This window comes from Peromyscus eremicus, unplaced genomic scaffold, assembly GCF_949786415.1.
Source record: "Peromyscus eremicus unplaced genomic scaffold, PerEre_H2_v1 PerEre#2#unplaced_38, whole genome shotgun sequence".
Taxonomy (NCBI): Eukaryota; Metazoa; Chordata; class Mammalia; order Rodentia; family Cricetidae; genus Peromyscus; species Peromyscus eremicus.
Window position 1 is genome coordinate 204,205 of NW_026734294.1, and position 18,750 is coordinate 222,954.

Genomic DNA, 18,750 nt, shown 5'->3' on the forward strand with positions numbered 1-18,750 from the left:
AATGTGCAGACCTCCATGTAGACACATCCTAACAAGTCAGTGTGCACACCTCCATGTGGACACAATCATTCTAACAGTTCAGTGTGCACACCTCCACAGGGACACACTCATTCTAACATTTCAGTGTGCACACCTCCACAGGGACACACTAATTCTAACAGCTCAGAGTGCACACCTCCATGTTAACACAATAATTCTAATAGTTCAGTGTGCACACCTCCATGTGGACACACTCATTCTAAGAGGTCATTGTGCACACCTCCATGTGGACAGACTCATTCTAACAGTTCAGTGTGCATACCTCCATGTGGACACACTCATTCTAACAGTTCAGTGTGCACACATCCATGTGGACACACTCATTCTAACAGTTCAATGTGCACACCTCCATGTGGACACACTCATTCTAACAGTTCAGTGTGCACTTCTCCATGTGGACACACTCATTATAACAGGTCAGTGTGCACACCTCCATGTAGACACACTCATTCTAACATTTCAGTGTGCACAACTCCACAGGGACACACTCATTCTAACAGCTCAGTGTGCACACCTCCATGTGGACACACTCATTCTAACAGTTCAATGTGCACACCTCCATGTGGACACACTCATTATAACAGGTCAGTGTGCACACCTCCACAGGGACACACTCATTCTAACAGTTTAGTGTGCACTCCTCCATGTGGACACACTCATTCTAACAGTTCAGTGTGCACTCCTCCATGTGGACACACTCATTATAACAGGTCAGTGTGCACACCTCCACAGGGACACACTCATTCTAACATTTCAGTGTGCACACCTCCACAGGGACACACTCATTCTAACAGCTCAGTGTGCACACCTCCATGTGGACACACTCATTCTAACAGTTCAATGTGCACACCTCCATGTGGACACACTCATTCTAACAGTTCAGTGTGCACACCTCCACAGGGACACACTCATTCTAACAGTTCAGTGTACACCTCCATGTGGACACACTCATTCTAACAGTTCAGTGTGCACAGCTCCATGTGGACACACTCATTCTAACAGTTCAGTGTGCACACCTCCATGTGGACACACTCATTCCAACAGTTCACTGTGCACACCTCCACAGGGACACATTCATTCTAACAGTTCAGAGTGCGTACCTCCACAGGGACACACTCATTCTTACAGTTCAGTGTGCACACCTCCATGTGGACACATTCTAACAATTCAGTGTGCTCACCTCCAGTGGACACACTCCTTCTAACAGTTCAGTGTGCACACCTTCATGTGCGCACACACATTCTAACAGTTCAGTGTTCACACCTCCATGTGGGCACACTCATTCTAACAGTTCAGTGTGCACACCTCCATTTTGGCACACATTCTAACAGTTCAGTGTGCACACCTCCACAGGGACACACTCATTCTAACAGTTCAGTGTGCACACCTCCACAGGGACACAATCATTCTAACAGTTCAGTGTGCACACCTCCATGCAGACACAGTCATTCTAACAGTTCAGTGTGCACAACTCCATGTGGGCACACTCATTCTAACAGTTAGGTGTGCACACCTCCATGTGGACACAGTCATTCTAACATTTCAGTGTGCACACCTCCATGTGGGCACACTCATTCTAACAGTTCAGTGTGCACACCTCCATGTGGGCACACTCATTCTAACAGTTCAGTGTGCACAACTCCATGTGGGCAAACTCATTCTAACAGTTCAGTGTGCACACCCCCATGTGGGCACACTCATTCTAACAGTTCAGTGTGCACACCTCCATGTGGGCACACTCATTCTAACAGTTCAGTGTGCACACCTCCACAGGGACACACTCATTCTAACATTTCAGTGTGCACACCTCCACAGGGACACACTCATTCTAACAGTTCAGTGTGCACACCTCCATGTGGACACACTCATTCTAACAGTTCAAAGTGCACACCTCCATGTGGACACACTCATTCTAACAGTTCAGTGTGCACTTCTCCATGTGGACACACTCATTATAACAGGTCAGTGTGCACACCTCCACAGGGACACACTCATTCTAACATTTCAGTGTGCACAACTCCACAGGGACACACTCATTCTAACAGCTCAGTGTGCACACCTCCATGTGGACACACTCATTCTAACAGTTCAATGTGCACACCTCCATGTGGACACATTCTAACAGTTCAGTGTGCACACCTCCACAGGGACACACTCATTCTAACAGTTCAGTGTGCACACCTCCACAGGGACACACTCATTCTAACAGTTCAGTGTGCACTCCTCCATGTGGACACACTCATTCTAACAGTTCAGTGTGCACTCCTCCATGTGGACACACTCATTATAACAGGTCAGTGTGCACACCTCCACAGGGACACACTCATTCTAACATTTCAGTGTGCACACCTCCACAGGGACACACTCATTCTAACAGCTCAGTGTGCACACCTCCATGTGGACACACTCATTCTAACAGTTCAATGTGCACACCTCCATGTGGACACACTCATTCCAGCAGTTCAATGTGCACACCTCCGTGTGGACAAACTCATTCTAACAGTTCAGTGTGCACACCTCCACAGGGACACACTCATTCTAACAGTTCAGTGTGCACTCCTCCATGTGGACACACTCATTCTAACAGTTCAGTGTGCACTCCTCCATGTGGACACACTCATTATAACAGGTCAGTGTGCACACCTCCACAGGGACACACTCATTCTCACATTTCAGTGTGCACACCTCCACAGGGACACACTCATTCTAACAGCTCAGTGTGCACACCTCCATGTGGACACACTCATTCTAACAGTTCAGTGTGCACTCCTCCATATGGACACACTCATTCTAATAGTTCAGTGTGCACACCTCCATGTGGACACACTCATTCTAACAGTTCAGTGTGCACACCTCCACATTAACACACTAATTCTAACATTTCAGTGTGCACATTTCCACAGGGACACACTCATACTAACAGTTCAGTGTGCACACCTCCATGTGGACAAACTCATTCTAACAGTTCAATGTGCACACCTCCATGTGGACACATTCTAACAATTCAGTGTGCTCACCTCCATGTGGACACACTCATTCTAACAGTTCAGTGTGCACACCTCCATGTGCGCAGACTCATTCTAACAGTTCAGTGTTCACACCTCCATGTTGGCACACTCATTCTAACAGTTCAGTGTGCACACCTCCATTTGGGCACACTCATTCTAACAGTTCAGTGTGCACACCTCCATGTGGACACACTCATTCTAACAGTTCAGTGTGCACACCTCCATGTGGACACACTCATGCTAACAGTTCAGTGTGCACACCTCCATGTGGACACACTCATTCTAACAGTTCAGTGTGCACACCTCCACAGGGACACACTCATTCTAACAGTTCAGAGTGAGTACCTCCACAGGGACACAGTCATTCTAACAGTTCATTGTGCACACCTCCATGTGGACACAATCATTCAAATAGTTAAGTGTGTAAACCTCCATATTGACACAGTCATTCTAACAGTACAGTGTGCACACCTCTATGTGGACACAATCATTCTAACAGTTCAGTGTGCACAACTCCACAGGGACACACTCAATCTAACAGTTCAGTGTGCACACCTCCATGTGGACACAATCATTCTAACAGTTCAGTGTGCACAACTCCATGTGGGCACACTCATTCTAACAGTTCAGTGTGCACACCTCCATTTGGGCACACTCATTCTAACAGTTCAGTGTGCACACCTCCATGTGGACACACTCATTCTAACAGTTCAGTGTTCACACCTCCATGTGGGCACACTCATTCTAACAGTTCAGTGTGCACACCTCCATTTGGGCACACTCATTCTAACAGTTCAGTGTGCACACCTCCATGTGGAAACACTCATTCTAACATTTCAGTGTGCACACCTCCATGTGGGCACACTCATTCTAACAGTTCAGTGTGCACACCTCCATGTGGGCACACTCATTCTAACAGTTCAGTGTGCACAACCCCATGTGGGCACACTCATTCTAACAGTTCAGTGTGCACACCTCCATGTGGGCACACTCATTCTAACAGTTCAGTGTGCACACCTCCACAGGGACACACTCATTCTAACATTTCATTGTGCACACCTCCACAGGGACACACTCATTCTAACAGTTCAGTGTGCACACCTTCATGTGGACACACTCATTCTAACAGTTCAATGTGCACACCTCCATGTGGACACACTCATTCTAACAGTTCAGTGTGCACTTCTCCATGTGGACACACTCATTATAACAGGTCAGTGTGCACACCTCCACAGGGACACACTCATTCTAACATTTCAGTGTGCACAACTCCACAGGGACACACTCATTCTAACAGCTCAGTGTGCACACCTCCATGTGGACACACTCATTCTAACAGTTCAATGTGCACACCTCCATGTGGACACATTCTAACAGTTCAGTGTGCACACCTCCACAGGGACACACTCATTATAACAGTTCAGTGTGCACACCTCCACAGGGACACACTCATTCTAACAGTTCAGTGTGCACTCCTCCATGTGGACACACTCATTCTAACAGTTCAGTGTGCACTCCTCCATGTGGACACACTCATTATAACAGGTCAGTGTGCACAACTCCACAGGGACACACTCATTCTAACAGTTCAGTGTGCACACCTCCATGTGGACACACTCATTCTAACAGTTCAATGTGCACACCTCCATGTGGACACACTCATTCTAACAGTTCAATGTGCACACCTCCGTGTGGACACACTCATTCTAACAGTTCAGTGTGCACACCTCCACAGGGACACACTCATTCTAACAGTTCAGTGTGCACTCCTCCATGTGGACACACTCATTCTAACAGTTCAGTGTGCACTCCTCCATGTGGACACACTCATTATAACAGGTCAGTGTGCACACCTCCACAGGGACACACTCATTCTCACATTTCAGTGTGCACACCTCCACAGGGACACACTCATTCTAACAGCTCAGTGTGCATACCTCCATGTGGACACACTCATTCTAACAGTTCAGTGTGCACTCCTCCATATGGACACACTCATTCTAATAGTTCAGTGTGCACACCTCCATGTGGACACACTCATTCTAACAGTTCAGTGTGCACACCTCCACATTAACACACTCATTAAAACATTTCAGTGTGCACATTTCCACAGGGACACACTCATACTAACAGTTCAGTGTGCACACCTCCATGTGGACAAACTCATTCTAACAGTTCAATGTGCACACCTCCTTGTGGACACATTCTAACAATTCAGTGTGCTCACCTCCATGTGGACACACTCATTCTAACAGTTCAGTGTGCACACCTCCATGTGCGCAGACTCATTCTAACAGTTCAGTGTTCACACCTCCATGTTGGCACACTCATTCTAACAGTTCAGTGTGCACACCTCCATTTGGGCACACTCATTCTAACAGTTCAGTGTGCACACCTCCATGTGGACACACTCATTCTAACAGTTCAGTGTGCACACCTCCATGTGGACACACTCATGCTAACAGTTCAGTGTGCACACCTCCATGTGGACACACTCATTCTAACAGTTCAGTGTGCACACCTCCACAGGGACACACTCATTCTAACAGTTCAGAGTGAGTACCTCCACAGGGACACAGTCATTCTAACAGTTCATTGTGCACACCTCCATGTGGACACAATCATTCAAATAGTTAAGTGTGTAAACCTCCATATTGACACAGTCATTCTAACAGTACAGTGTGCACACCTCTATGTGGACACAATCATTCTAACAGTTCAGTGTGCACAACTCCACAGGGACACACTCAATCTAACAGTTCAGTGTGCACACCTCCATGTGGACACAATCATTCTAACAGTTCAGTGTGCACAACTCCATGTGGGCACACTCATTCTAACAGTTCAGTGTGCACACCTCCATTTGGGCACACTCATTCTAACAGTTCAGTGTGCACACCTCCATGTGGACACACTCATTCTAACAGTTCAGTGTTCACACCTCCATGTGGGCACACTCATTCTAACAGTTCAGTGTGCACACCTCCATTTGGGCACACTCATTCTAACAGTTCAGTGTGCACACCTCCATGTGGAAACACTCATTCTAACATTTCAGTGTGCACACCTCCATGTGGGCACACTCATTCTAACAGTTCAGTGTGCACACCTCCATGTGGGCACACTCATTCTAACAGTTCAGTGTGCACAACCCCATGTGGGCACACTCATTCTAACAGTTCAGTGTGCACACCTCCATGTGGGCACACTCATTCTAACAGTTCAGTGTGCACACCTCCACAGGGACACACTCATTCTAACATTTCATTGTGCACACCTCCACAGGGACACACTCATTCTAACAGTTCAGTGTGCACACCTTCATGTGGACACACTCATTCTAACAGTTCAATGTGCACACCTCCATGTGGACACACTCATTCTAACAGTTCAGTGTGCACTTCTCCATGTGGACACACTCATTATAACAGGTCAGTGTGCACACCTCCACAGGGACACACTCATTCTAACATTTCAGTGTGCACAACTCCACAGGGACACACTCATTCTAACAGCTCAGTGTGCACACCTCCATGTGGACACACTCATTCTAACAGTTCAATGTGCACACCTCCATGTGGACACATTCTAACAGTTCAGTGTGCACACCTCCACAGGGACACACTCATTATAACAGTTCAGTGTGCACACCTCCACAGGGACACACTCATTCTAACAGTTCAGTGTGCACTCCTCCATGTGGACACACTCATTCTAACAGTTCAGTGTGCACTCCTCCATGTGGACACACTCATTATAACAGGTCAGTGTGCACAACTCCACAGGGACACACTCATTCTAACAGTTCAGTGTGCACACCTCCATGTGGACACACTCATTCTAACAGTTCAATGTGCACACCTCCATGTGGACACACTCATTCTAACAGTTCAATGTGCACACCTCCGTGTGGACACACTCATTCTAACAGTTCAGTGTGCACACCTCCACAGGGACACACTCATTCTAACAGTTCAGTGTGCACTCCTCCATGTGGACACACTCATTCTAACAGTTCAGTGTGCACTCCTCCATGTGGACACACTCATTATAACAGGTCAGTGTGCACACCTCCACAGGGACACACTCATTCTCACATTTCAGTGTGCACACCTCCACAGGGACACACTCATTCTAACAGCTCAGTGTGCACACCTCCATGTGGACACACTCATTCTAACAGTTCAGTGTGCACTCCTCCATATGGACACACTCATTCTAATAGTTCAGTGTGCACACCTCCATGTGGACACACTCATTCTAACAGTTCAGTGTGCACACCTCCACATTAACACACTCATTAAAACATTTCAGTGTGCACATTTCCACAGGGACACACTCATACTAACAGTTCAGTGTGCACACCTCCATGTGGACAAACTCATTCTAACAGTTCAATGTGCACACCTCCTTGTGGACACATTCTAACAATTCAGTGTGCTCACCTCCATGTGGACACACTCATTCTAACAGTTCAGTGTGCACACCTCCATGTGCGCAGACTCATTCCAACAGTTCAGTGTTCACACCTCCATGTTGGCACACTCATTCTAACAGTTCAGTGTGCACACCTCCATTTGGGCACACTCATTCTAACAGTTCAGTGTGCACACCTCCATGTGGACACACTCATTCTAACAGTTCAGTGTGCACACCTCCATGTGGACACACTCATGCTAACAGTTCAGTGTGCACACCTCCATGTGGACACACTCATTCTAACAGTTCAGTGTGCACACCTCCACAGGGACACACTCATTCTAACAGTTCAGAGTGAGTACCTCCACAGGGACACAGTCATTCTAACAGTTCATTGTGCACACCTCCATGTGGACACAATCATTCAAATAGTTAAGTGTGTAAACCTCCATATTGACACAGTCATTCTAACAGTACAGTGTGCACACCTCTATGTGGACACAATCATTCTAACAGTTCAGTGTGCACAACTCCACAGGGACACACTCAATCTAACAGTTCAGTGTGCACACCTCCATGTGGACACAATCATTCTAACAGTTCAGTGTGCACAACTCCATGTGGGCACACTCATTCTAACAGTTCAGTGTGCACACCTCCATTTGAGCACACTCATTCTATCAGTTCAGTGTGCACACCTCCATGTGGACACACTCATTCTAACAGTTCAGTGTTCACACCTCCATGTGGGCACACTCATTCTAACAGTTCAGTGTGCACACCTCCATTTGGGCACACTCATTCTAAAAGTTCAGTGTGCACACCTCCATGTGGACACACTCATTCTAACAGTTCAGTGTGCACACCTCCATGTGGACACACTCATTCTAACAGTTCAGTGTGCACACCTCCATGTGGACACACTCATTCTAACAGTTCAGTGTGCACACCTCCATTTGGACACACTCATTCTAACAGTTCAGTGTGCACACCTCCATGTGGACACACTCATTCTAACAGTTCAGTGTGCACACCTCCACAGGGACACACTCATTCTAACAGTTCAGTGTGCACTCCTCCATGTGGACACACTCATTCTAACAGTTCAGTGTGCACACCTCCATGTGGACACACTCATTATAACAGGTCAGTGTGCACACCTCCACAGGGACACACTCATTCTAACATTTCAGTGTGCACACCTCCACAGGGACACACTCATTCTAACAGCTCAGTGTGCACATCTCCATGTGGACACACTCATTCTAACAGTTCAATGTGCACAGCTCCATGTGGACACACTCATTCTAACAGTTCAGTGTGCACACCTCACCAGGACACACTCATTCTAACAGTTCAGTGTGCACTCCTCCATGTGGACACACTCATTCTAACAGTTATGCATGCACACCTCCATATGGACACACTCATTCTAACAGTTCAGTGTGCACACCTCCATGTGGACACACTCATTCTAACAGTTCAGTGTGCACTCCTCCACATTAACACACTCATTCTAACATTTCAGTGTGCACACTTACACAGGGACACACTCATTCTAACAGTTCAGTGTGCACACCTCCATGTGGACAAACTCATTCTAACAGTTCAATGTGCACACCTCCATGTGGACACATTCTAACAATTCAGTGTGCTCACCTCCATGTGGACACACTCATTCTAACAGTTCAGTGTGCACACTTCCATGTGCGCACACTCATTCTAACAGTTCAGTGTTCACACCTCCATGTGGGCACACTCATTCTAACAGTTCAGTGTGCACACCTCCATTTGGGCACACTCATTCTAACAGTTCAATATGCACACCTCCATGTGGACACACTCATTCTAACATTTCAGTGTGCACACCTCCATGTGGACACACTCATTCTAACAGTTCAGTGTGCACACCTCCATGTGGACTCACTCATTCTAACAGTTCAGTGTGCACACCTCCACAGGGACACACTCATTCTAACAGTTCAGAGTGAGTACCTCCACAGGGACACACTCATTCTAACAGTTCAGTGTGCACACCACCATGTGGACAAAATCATTCTAATAGTTCAGTGTGTAAACCTCCATATTGACACAGTCATTCTAACAGTTCAGTGTGCACACCTCTATGTGGACACAATCATTCTAACAGTTCAGTGTGCACAACTCCACAGGGACACACTCAATCTAACAGTTCAGTGTGCACACCTCCATGTGGACACAATCATTCTAACAGTTCAGTGTGCACAACTCCATGTGGGCACACTCATTCTAACAGTTCAGTGTGCACACCTCCATGTGGGCACACTCATTCTAACAGTTGAGTGTGCACACCTCCATGTGGACACACTCATTCTAACAGTTCAGTGTGCACACCTCCATTTGGGCACACTCATTCTAACAGTTCAGTGTGCACACCTCCATGTGGACACACTCATTCTAACAGTTCAGTGTGCACACCTCCATGTGGACACACTCATTCTAACAGTTCAGTGTGCATACCTCCATGTGGACACACTCATTCTAACAGTTCAGTGTGCACACCTCCATGTGGACACACTCATTCTAACAGTTCAGTGTGCACACCTCCATGTGGACACACTCATTCTAACAGTTCAGTGTGCACACCTCCACAGGGACACACTCATTCTAACAGTTCAGTGTGCACTCCTCCATGTGGACACACTCATTCTAACAGTTCAGTGTGCACTCCTCCATGTGGACACACTCATTATAACAGGTCAGTGTGCACACCTCCACAGGGACACACTCATTCTAACATTTCAGTGTGCACACCTCCACAGGGACACACTCATTCTAACAGCTCAGTGTGCACATCTCCATGTGGACACACTCATTCTAACAGTTCAATGTGCACACCTCCATGTGGACACACTCATTCTAACAGTTCAGTGTGCACACCTCCACAGGGACACACTCATTCTAACAGTTCAGTGTGCACTCCTCCATGTGGACACACTCATTCTAACAGTTCAGTGTGCATACCTCCATGTGGACACACTCATTCTAACAGTTCAGGGTGCACCCCTCCATGTGGGCACACTCATTCTAACAGTTATGTGTGCACACCTCCATATGGACACACTCATTCTAACAGTTCAGTGTGCACACCTCCATGTGGACACACTCATTCTAACAGTTCAGTGTGCACACTTCCATGTGCGCACACTCATTCTAACAGTTCAGTGTTCACACCTCCATGTGGGCACACTCATTCTAACAGTTCAGTGTGCACACCTCCATTTGGGCACACTCATTCTAACAGTTCAATATGCACACTTCCATGTGGACACACTCATTCTAACAGTTCAGTGTGCACACCTCCATGTGGACAAACTCATTCTAACAGTTCAGTGTGCACACCTCCATGTGGACACACTCATTCAGCAGTTCAGTGTGCACACCTCCACAGGGACACACTCATTCTAACAGTTCAGAGTGAGTACCTCCACAGGGACACAGTCATTCTAACAGTTCAGTGTGCACACGTCCATGTGGACACAATCATTCTAATAGTTCAGTGTGTAAACCTCCATATTGACACAGTCATTCTAACAGTTCAGTGTGCACACCTCTATGTGGACTCAATCATTCTAACAGTTCAGTGTGCACAACTCCACAGGGACACACTCAATCTAACAGTTCAGTGTGCACACCACCATTGGACACAATCATTCTAACAGTTCAGTGTGCACAACTCCATGTGGGCACACTAATTCTAACAGTTCAGTGTGCACACCTCCATGTGGGCACACTCATTCTAACAGTTCAGTGTGCACACCTCCACAGGGACACACTCCTTCTAACAGTTCAGTGTGCACACCTCCATGTGGACACACTCATTCTAACAGTTCAGTGTGCACACCTCCATGTGGACACACTCATTCTAACAGTTCAGTGTGCACACCTCCATGTGGACTCACTCATTCTAACAGTTCAGTGTGCACACCTCCACAGGGACACACTCATTCTAACAGTTCAGAGTGAGTACCTCCACAGGGACACACTCATTCTAACAGTTCAGTGTGCACACCTCCATGTGGACACACTCATTCTAACAGTTCAGTGTGCACACCTCCATGTGGACTCACTCATTCTAACAGTTCAGTGTGCACACCTCCACAGGGACACACTCATTCTAACAGTTCAGAGTGAGTACCTCCACAGGGACACACTCATTCTAACAGTTCAGTGTGCACACCTCCATGTGGACACAATCATTCTAACAGTTCAGTGTGCACAACTCCATGTGGGCACACTCATTCTAACAGTTCAGTGTGCACACCTCCATGTGGGCACACTCATTCTAACAGTTCAGTGTGCACACCTCCATGTGGACACACTCATTCTAACAGTTCAGTGTGCACACCTCCATTTGGGCACACTCATTCTAACAGTTCAGTGTGCACACCTCCATGTGGACACACTCATTCTAACAGTTCAGTGTGCACACCTCCATGTGGACACACTCATTCTAACAGTTCAGTGTGCATACCTCCATGTGGACACACTCATTCTAACAGTTCAGTGTGCACACCTCCATGTGGACACACTCATTCTAACAGTTCAGTGTGCACACCTCCATGTGGACACACTCATTCTAACAGTTCAGTGTGCACACCTCCACAGGGACACACTCATTCTAACAGTTCAGTGTGCACTCCTCCATGTGGACACACTCATTCTAACAGTTCAGTGTGCACTCCTCCATGTGGACACACTCATTATAACAGGTCAGTGTGCACACCTCCACAGGGACACACTCATTCTAACATTTCAGTGTGCACACCTCGACAGGGACACACTCATTCTAACAGCTCAGTGTGCACATCTCCATGTGGACACACTCATTCTAACAGTTCAGTGTGCACACCTCCATGTGGACACACTCATTCTAACAGTTCAGTGTGCACACCTCCACAGGGACACACTCATTCTAACAGTTCAGTGTGCACTCCTACATGTGGACACACTCATTCTAACAGTTCAGTGTGCATACCTCCATGTGGACACACTCATTCTAACAGTTCAGTGTGCACACCTCCATGTGGGCACACTCATTCTAACAGTTATGTGTGCACACCTCCATATGGACACACTCATTCTAACAGTTCAGTGTGCACACCTCCATGTGGACACACTCATTCTAACAGTTCAGTGTGCACACCTCCACATTAACACACTCATTCTAACATTTCAGTGTGCACACTTACACAGGGACACACTCATTCTAACAGTTCAGGGTGCACACCTCCATGTGGACAAACTCATTCTAACAGTTCAATGTGCACACCTCCATGTGGACACATTCTAACAATTCAGTGTGCTCACCTCCATGTGGACATACTCATTCTAACAGTTCAGTGTGCACACTTCCATGTGCGCACACTCATTCTAACAGTTCAGTGTTCACACCTCCATGTGGGCACACTCATTCTAACAGTTCAGTGTGCACACCTCCATTTGGGCACACTCATTCTAACAGTTCAATATGCACACCTCCATGTGGACACACTCATTCTAACAGTTCAGTGTGCACACCTCCATATGGACACACTCATTCTAACAGTTCAGTGTGCACACCTCCATGTGGACACACTCATTCAGCAGTTCAGTGTGCACACCTCCATTTGGGCACACTCATTCTAACAGTTCAGAGTGAGTACCTCCACAGGGACACAGTCATTCTAACAGTTCAGTGTGCACACGTCCATGTGGACACAATCATTCTAATAGTTCAGTGTGTAAACCTCCATATTGACACAGTCATTCTAACAGTTCAGTGTGCACACCTCTATGTGGACTCAATCATTCTAACAGTTCAGTGTGCACAACTCCACAGGGACACACTCAATCTAACAGTTCAGTGTGCACACCACCCTGTGGACACAATCATTCTAACAGTTCAGTGTGCACAACTCCATGTGGGCACACTAATTCTAACAGTTCAGTGTGCACACCTCCATGTGGGCACACTCATTCTAACAGTTCAGTGTGCACACCTCCACAGGGACACACTCCTTCTAACAGTTCAGTGTGCACACCTCCATGTGGACACACTCATTCTAACAGTTCAGTGTGCACACCTCCATGTGGACACACTCATTCTAACAGTTCAGTGTGCACACCTCCATGTGGACTCACTCATTCTAACAGTTCAGAGTGCGTACCTCCACAGGGACACACTCATTCTAACAGTTCAGAGTGAGTACCTCCACAGGGACACACTCATTCTAACAGTTCAGTGTGCACACCACCATGTGGACAAAATCATTCTAATAGTTCAGTGTGTAAACCTCCATATTGACACAGTCATTCTAACAGTTCAGTGTGCACACCTCTATGTGGACACAATCATTCTAACAGTTCAGTGTGCACAACTCCACAGGGACACACTCAATCTAACAGTTCAGTGTGCACACCTCCATGTGGACACAATCATTCTAACAGTTCAGTGTGCACAACTCCATGTGGGCACACTCATTCTAACAGTTCAGTGTGCACACCTCCATGTGGGCACACTCATTCTAACAGTTCAGTGTGCACACCTCCATGTGGACACACTCATTCTAACAGTTTAGTGTGCACACGTCCATGTGGACACACTCATTCTAACACTTCAGTGTGCACAACTCCATGTGGGCACACTCATTCTAACAGTTCAGTGTGCACACCTCATTGTGGGCACACTCATTCTAACAGTTCAGTGTGCACACCTCCATGTGGGCACACTCATTCTAACAGTTCAGTGTGCACACCTCCATGTGGACACACTCATTCTAACAGTTCAGTGTGCACACCTCCATGTGGGCACACTCATTCTAACAGTTCAGTGTGCACACCTCCATATGGACACACTCATTCTAACAGTTCAGTGTGCACACCTCCATGTGGACACACTCATTCTAACAGTTCAGTGTGCACACCTCCATGTGGACACATTCATTCTAACAGTTCAGTGTGCACACCTCCATGTGGACAAAATCGAACACTTCAGTGTGCAAACCTCCATGTGGACACACTCATTCTAACATTTCAGTGTGCACACCTCCACAGGGACACACTCATTCTAAGGGCTCAGTGTGCACACCTCCATGGGGACACACTCATTCTAACAGTTCAATGTGCACACCTCCATGTGGACACACTCATTCTAACAGTTCAGTGTGCACACCTCCACAGGGACACACTCATTCTAACAGTTCAGTGTGCACACCTCCACATTAACACACTCATTCTAATATTTCAGTGTGCACACTTCCACAGGGACACACTCATTCTAACAGTTCAGTGTGCACACCTCCAGGTGGACAAACTCATTCTAACAGTTCAATGTGCACACCTCCATGTGGACACATTCTAACAATTCAGTGTGCTCACCTCCATGTGGACACACTCATTCTAACAGTTCAGTGTGCACACCTCCATGTGCGCACACTCATTCTAAGAGTTCAGTGTTCACACCTCCATGTGGGCACACTCATTCTAGCAGTTCAGTGTGCACACCTCCATTTGGGCACACTCATTCTAACAGTTCAGTGTGCACAACTCCATGTGGACACACTCATTCTAACAGTTCAGTGTGCACACCTCCATGTGGACACACTCATTCTAACAGTTCTGTGTGCACAACTCCATGTGGACACACTCATTCTAACAGTTCAGTGTGCACACCTCCACAGGGACACACTCATTCTAACAGTTCAGAGTGAGTAGCTCCACAGGGACACAGTCATTCTAACAGTTCAGTGTGCACACGTCCATGTGGACACAATCATTCTAATAGTTCAGTGTGTAAACCTCCATATTGACACAGTCATTCTAACAGTTCAGTGTGCACACCTCTATGTGGACACAATCATTCTAACAGTTCAGTGTGCACAACTCCACAGGGACACACTCAATCTAACAGTTCAGTGTGCACACCTCCATGTGGACACAATCATTCTAACAGTTCAGTGTGCACAACTCCATGTGGGCACACTTATTCTAACAGTTCAGTGTGCACACCTCCATGTGGGCACACTCATTCTAACAGTTCAGTGTGCACACCTCCACAGGGACACACTCATTCTAACAGTTCAGTGTGCACACCTCCATATGGACACACTCACTCTAACAGTTCAGTGTGCACACCTCCATGTGGACACACTCATTCTAACTGTTCAGTGTGCACACCTCCATGTGGACACACTCATTCTAACAGTTCACTGTGCACACCTCCACAGGGACACACTCATTCTAACAGTTCAGAGTGTGTACCTCCACAGGGACACAGTCATTCTAACAGTTCAGTGTGCACACCTCCATGTGGACACACTCATTCTAACAGTTCAGTGTGCACACCTCCACAGGGACACACTCATTCTAACAGTTCAGTGTGCACACCTCCATGTGAGCACACTCATTCTAACAGTTCAGCGTGCACACCTCCATGTGGACACACTCATTCTAACAGTTCAGTGTGCACACCTCCATGTGGAAACATTCTAACAGTTCAGTGTGCACACCTCCACGAAGACACACTCATTCTAACAGTTCAATGTGCACACCTCCACAGGGACACACTCATTCTAACATTTCAGTGTGCACACCTCCACAGGGACACACTCATTCTAACAGTTCAGTGTGCACACCTCCATGTGGACACACTCATTCTAACAGTTCAATGTGCAGACCTCCATGTAGACACATTCTAACAAGTCAGTGTGCACACCTCCATGTGGACACAATCATTCTAACAGTTGAGTGTGCACACCTCCACAGAGACACACTCATTCTAACAGTTCAGTGTGCACAACTCCACAGGGACACACTAATTCTAACAGTTCAGAGTGCACACCTCCATGTGAACACAATAATTCTAATAGTTCAGTGTTCACACCTCCATGTGAAACAGTAATTCTAAGAGTTCAGTGTGCACACCTCCATGTGGACACATTCATTCTAAGAGTTCAATGTGCACACCTCCATGTGGACACACTCATTCTAACAGTTCAGTGTGCATACCTCCATGTGGACACACTCATTCTAACAGTTCAGTGTGCACACCTCCACAGGGACACACTCATTCTAACAGCTCAGTGTGCACACCTCCATGTGGACACACTCATTCTAACAGTTCAATGTGCACACCTCCATGTGGACACACTCATTCTAACAGTTCAGTGTGCACACCTCCACAGGGACACACTCATTCTAACACTTCAGTGTGCACTCCTCCATGTGGACACACTCATTCTAACAGTTCAGTGTGCACTCCTCCATGTGGACACACTCATTATAACAGGTCAGTGTGCACACCTCCATAGGGACACACTCATTCTAAAATTTCAGTGTGCACACCTCCATGTGGACACACTCATTCTAACAGTTCAGTGTGCACACCTCCATGTGGACACACTCATTCTAACAGTTCAATGTGCACACCTCCATGTGGACACACTCATTCTAACAGTTCAATGTGCACACCTCCACTGGGACACACTCATTCTAACAGTTCAGTGTGCACTCCTCCATGTGGACACACTCATTCTAACAGTTCAGTGTGCACATCTCCACAGGGATACACTCATTCTAACAGTTCAGTGTGCACACCTCCATGTGGGCACACTCATTCTAACAGTTCAGGGTGCACACATCCATTTGGGCACACTCATTCTAACAGTTAAGTGTGCACACCTGCATATGGACACACTCATTCTAACAGTTCAGTGTGCACACCTCCATGTTGACACACTCATTCTAACAGTTCAGTGTGCACACCTCCACATTAACACACTCATTCTAACATTTCAGTGTGCACACTTCCACAGGGACACACTCATTCTAACAGTTCAGTGTGCACAACTCCATGTGGACAAACTCATTCTAACAGTTCAATGTGCACACCTCCATGTGGACACATTCTAACAATTCAGTGTGCTCACCTCCATGTGGACAAACTCATTCTAACAGTTCAGTGTGCACACCTCCATGTGCGCACACTCATTCTAACAGTTCAGTGTTCACACCTCCATGTGGGCACACTCATTCTAACAGTTCAGTGTGCACACGTCCATTTGGGCACACTCATTCTAACAGTTCAGTGTGCACACCTCCATGTGGACACACTCATTCTAACAGTTCAGTGTGCACACCTCCATGTGGACACACTCATTCTAACAGTTCAGTGTGCACACCTCTATGTGGACACAATCATTCTAACAGTTCAGTGTGCACAACTCCACAGGGACACACTCAATCTAACAGTTCAGTGTGCACACCTCCATGTGGACACAATCATTCTAACAGTTCAGTGTGCACAACTCCATGTGGGCACACTCATTCTAACAGTTCAGTGTGCACACCTCCATGTGGGCACACTCATTCTAACAGTTCAGTGTGCACACCTCCACAGGGACACACTCATTCTAACAGTTCAGTGTGCACACCTCCATGTGGACACACTCATTCTAACAGTTCAGTGTGCACACCTCCATGTGGACACACTCATTCTAACAGTTCAGTGTGCACACCTCCATGTGGACAAACTCATTCTAACAGTTCAGTGTGCACACCTCCACAGGGACACACTCATTCTAACAGTTCAGAGTGAGTACATCCACAGGGACACAGTCATTCTAACTGTTCAGTGTGCACACCTCCATGTGGACACAATCATTCTAATAGTTCAGTGTGTAAACCTCCATATTGACACAGTCATTCTAACAGTTCAGTGTGCACACCTCTATGTGGACACAATCATTCTAACAGTTCAGTGTGCACAACTCCACAGGGACACACTCAATCTAACAGTTCAGTGTGCACACCTCCATGTGGACACACTCATTCTAACAGTTCAGTGTGCACACCTCCATGTGGGCACACTCATTCTAACAGTTCAGTGTGCACACGTCCATGTGGACACACTCATTCTAACAGTTCAGTGTGCACACCTCCATGTGGGCACACTCATTCTAACAGTTCAGTGTGCACACCTCCATGTGGACAAAATCGAACACTTCAGTGTGCAAACCTCCATGTGGACACACTCATTCTAACAGTTCAGTGTGCACACCTCCACAGGGACACACTCATTATAACAGTTCAGTGTGCACACCTCCATGTGGACTCAATAATTCTAACTGTTCAGTGTGCACACCTCCACAAAGACATACTCATTCTAACAGTTCAGTGGGCACACCTCCATGTGGACACAATCATTCTAACAGTTCAGTGTGCACATCTCCATGTGGACACAATCATTCTAACAGTTCAGTGTGCA